Here is a 5,060-nt window from a genome sequence, read left to right on the forward strand (position 1 = left end):
GCCCATGTTTGTTTCATTTATTAATTTCGTTCACATTATTATTTGCATCAATTAAAATATTTATGTAATTTTTCCATGCAAATATTTAGTGTCAGAAATTACATATTTTATTCTAATAATAACCGATTAAGATTGAATAATCATGAAAATAGTAATCAATAATTTAATAAAAATCTACTTTTTAATTTTTGTTTTGTGCACGTGTGAAATTTTAAATTAAAATGAATTGCCTACCTTAATTTCTATACACTCAAGAATTTATCATCTATTAAAATATTTAGTTGACTTGCAATGGGAAAATGAAGTAAACCATTCAATTTACAACCATTTACACCCAACACAATTGTGAGATAACTTTTGGACCCAATTTGTTGAATTATTTCGATACTTTAATAATGAATTAAATCAAATCTAACTATAAATTTTTGTATGAGATCCCACGTAGGCTGGAGAGGAGAATAAAACATTGTTTATAAGAGTATCGCAATCTCTTTATAGCGACGCGTTTTACAAACTTGGAGGAAAAATCCGAAAGGGAAAATCCAAAAAGGACAGTATCTGTTAGTGATGAGTTTAGGCCGTTACAAATGGTATTAGAGCTAGACACTAGGCGGTGTGCTAGCGAAGACGACTAGCCTCGAAGGGGGGGGGGATGGACATGAGTCGGTGTGCCAGCAATGACACTCGGCTCCGAAAGGAGGTGGGCTGGAAGGTCTCACATCGATTGGAGAAGGTAACGAGTGCAAGCAAGGACGCTCGGCCGCAAAGGGACTTGGAGTGTGAGAAGTTTTTGGAGAATAAAATTTAAAAAAAAAAAATTAAAGATAATTGTGTAAATTTAGAAGATTTGGATATGAAAAAGAAAAAAAAAAGTTCATGAGGGTGTAACAACCAGATTGTTTTATTAAAAATAAAGTCGTCGCTACATGCATAACGTTATTATGAGTGAAAATTTCATTTTAAAAATTGTTCATAAACGATATCATGGACTTAATCGTTTGAAGTAAAACCTTAAAACTAACACCAAGAAAACCAATAAAGTGGAAAAAAAAATGTAGCATTTGAAACGAAAACGAAAAAATAAATCAATGCCCTAATTTAACCTATGTATATAAAAAGACATGACGTAACCATCCTAATACTGGTCTCATAGCCTTCATCATGACGTCCTTATACGTATAGGGTGCATTATCTTTACTTTAAAAATAGGAGTAGCACATGGCCTGAGTATTTTAAAAAGTACTCGGTAAGTAGCCCGATCAGGAAATTCAAAAAAAATGTAACATAGTGAGACTTATCATTTAAAAACATCATGTCATGGCCTCAGGTAGCTTTCTAGTCCAGGCAAGGTTGGATTTGTAGTACTTCTCTACATACTTCTCTACAAACGGCCCACACGTGTGAGCATGGAGCCACCAGACAAGCTCGCACACCCTCTAGGCCTGCCTCGTTAGACTAGCACTCGCTAACAGGCTGTTCCGAACACTACAGAGGAAAAAACCCCACATAACATCATGGAAAACATAAAGGTCGTATAGTACAACTTAACATAGCATGACATAATATGACATAGTACAATTTAACATAGTATGTCATAACAATCATAATTATGACACGTGCAAGGGGCAATGGGAAAGCGTCATCATGCACAATACAATTACTCCAACCAAACATATAGTAGAGCCACTTACTTGGTTAGCTCAAGTAGAAGCCACTAAATAATCTAAAAGCTAGTTTTAAGCACTATTAAAGTCCAAATTAACCTATGTACACGGGTCAACACGTTAAGGTCAAATATACAATTTAATTGAACCAATAGTGTCAGCTAATTCAACTTTTAGCTAAAAATAACTTAAATTGGTAAAATAAAAAAAAGGGGTCATATACCTTAATTACTTACTTCCGAAAACATCAAAATCAGCTCGATAATGGTAAAAATACATTAGGAACAAGTCCTAGTACTTTTGTTAACTCAAAGTCAAGCCGATTAATCCAAATTGAAGCCATCAAGCCAAGCTGAGCCGATACTAAGATGAGCCAACGTCAGAAGCGCGCCAATCAAAATAGCGTTCGGGTCGAGTTTATGGTCTTGTATTTGATACATTAAATATTAAAACAATTAATATATATTAGATACATTAAATAAAAATATATATTTAAAATTTTAATGAGATTCAAATTAATTAAATATACTTAGGAATATCTTACCTTAAATATGATTTAAATTAGGTAATTATCTTAATATATTATATTTTTAAATATATTATTTAGCAAAAATTTGGGTTACAACAAAAAGACAACACATGTTCTCCTCCAAAAAATTCTCTCCAATTCTCTTTTAACTCAAGTTTTGACCTTGTGTTCGAGTCATAGCGAGAAATACTTTTGGAAGAAAATTTAACCGTGAGAGGAGCTGGAACAAGTAGGTTAAAGACCCACCATAACTTTCTCCATGTTTCTTCTAATTTTGCTCAACTTTTTCGCTTTATTTAATTCTAAATAAAATCAAAGTTGATTCCAACACTTCCGTGGCATAGATGAAGCGTTTATTCTCAATAGTTTAGACCAGTAGGTGACATGTTGTGCTACCATATTTTATTGAGAAAGCGTATCAACCCATAATATCGGTCATTCACTACCTTGGCAAGGCAAGCTACTTGAGTTGAAGTACAGAAAAGTTGAGTAACTTGCATAGACCCTAAGGGGTAAGAATTAGACCAAAGAATTGCTCACAGCTTCAAGACCTCTCAAAAGGCTTAGGAAGCAATAGAGATTAGGCTCGGAGCTTCGTGAAGAGAGGGGAGTCACATTTGGTAAAGAAAATCGAAAGAGACAGCAGAGGGCTTTGTTGCTGAGAAACAAGAGAGGAAGAAGAAAAGAACCCTAATCCATCAGTTTTTAATATTCTAGTTCCATTACAAGAATACTCGAAATAATACCAGAGTTAGGAATAATTATTCTCCTACAGCCTTGTTAATAGAAATTACAAAACGATTATATAACTAATCACCATGCATGACCCTCGTGGGCTTGGAAATCTATTAAGATGAGCTAAAATTCATCACAAAACTCAACAACTTATCTATTTAATCTCTTTTAGTCGAACCTTTCTCATTATTGTTGATTTTCTTATTATTTTTATAGCAGTGGCACTCTACACACATTTTGTTCAATTAGTTTAAAATCACCGACACCCACTTGAATGATATATAAAAACTCACTTAATTTCCAACAACAGAAGTAACCAAAAAGATAGGTTCTATGTGGAATCGATAATGTATTTATTATTTGCTACGTGCAATAGTGTATATTTGCGCTTATTCTTATGAATTTGTATACATCCAAAAGCAATCTGAGAATAAATTTGATTTATCATAGTTTCTACTTATTGGCGTTATGAAATCAATCTTAATTTTAATTAGTATTGTGGGAGACATTAAGATGCATTAAGTAAGAAAATTGTACTTAATGATGAAAATTGTATTTTAAAAACGATAAGAGAAATTCAATTTCTGTTCGTATAGTATGAAATACTCTCAAAAGTATATTTAGATTAACATAAGTACAACTAGTTTGGGTTATGTTAACAATACTATATTACAAAATATTGAGATATTTATGAATATTTTGGGCTTCCACAGAATGTTTTTAAAACGCGTCTGTTAGGGAAAAGTTCTCACACCTTTATAAAGAGTGTTTCGATCTCCCCCCAACTTATGTGGGATCTTGTGATCCACTCCTCTTCAGGGCGCAGTGTCCTTGCTGGCACTCGTTCCTTGCTCCCATCGTTGGGAGACCCTTACTAAATCCACTCCTCTTCGGAGCCCAGAGTCCTTACTGGCACACTGCCTCGTGTCTACTGATAACTCTCCAAAATGTTCCATTTATTCTAATTAGTATACATGAAATAATCAATTGTGGTTTAATATGAAAAGAAGATCAATTTGTATAAATCAAGCTTAATTGTACATTTAATTGAGTTATTTGTTAAAATTCCAGAACATTTATGTTGAACATGATGTAGTAGCAAATCTAGAAACAACATTGTTGGCAAATCTAGAACAAATTGATGACTCTGATGCTGAAGCAATTCGGAAATCAAATTTTAGGGGATGACATGGAAATTTTAGTCTACATCAACAGTGCACGTGGGTCATTGACAACTCAATTAGAAACATCCTAGGTGGACAATTTTATCATTTCTCAACCCTAAACGAGAAGAAGCAAATATTATAAAAGGAAAATGATACCTAAAAAAGGAGAGAGCCACATTTTAGAAAGCGTTGCTAACCCTAATTCAACCACTATTGATAACAGAAGGAAAAGAAGACCTAGAAGGATGGATTGAGTCAAAGAGGTGGACATGAGAGCTTAAGGAAAATGAATTTCCATTGAAGAACAGCAGCAAAGGTGGATAAATCTCGCCCTCTTTTCTTATTCTATCAATTTAATATGACTGAGAAGTGGGTTCTTTTGTTTAATTAAATTTGTATGGAGAGCTAAGCTAAACTTTATAGGAAAGGCGGGAGAGTTTTATGTAGTTTAAGTATGTTGATAGTGTGATTTTAGTTTATTAAAGAATTGTCGTTAATGATTTACATGTTTGTTTAGTTTGTCACTTTACATACATAGTTGTTCTCTTATTCGGGAGAAGAGAGGGAACAATGAGAGAACAATGAATTTCTTTTTAATACTCTAGTTTCATTGCAAGGAAACTTGAAGGCAATAGAAGGGTTATGAATAATTCTCTCCTAGAGCCTCGTTAATAGAAATTACAAATGATTATGAAACTAATTACCATGCATGACCCTCGGAAGTGTGATTGAGAATCTATTGAAGGGAACTAAAATCCACCCCAAAACTCACCTAACATCCAAAATCACCCACCCCATTTGAATGTTACCCAAAAACTCACTTAATTTCCAACCATAAAATTAACCAAAAGAAGATTTTCTGTGAAATCAATAATTTACTTAGTACTGTATACTTGCACTTATTCTTGTGAGTAATTGCTCGGTGTCTGGCTCTTTGTAACGGCCCAAGTCCAGCACTAGCAAATA

Source organism: Cucurbita pepo, chromosome LG15 (assembly GCF_002806865.2).
Source record: "Cucurbita pepo subsp. pepo cultivar mu-cu-16 chromosome LG15, ASM280686v2, whole genome shotgun sequence".
Taxonomy (NCBI): domain Eukaryota; kingdom Viridiplantae; phylum Streptophyta; class Magnoliopsida; order Cucurbitales; family Cucurbitaceae; genus Cucurbita; species Cucurbita pepo.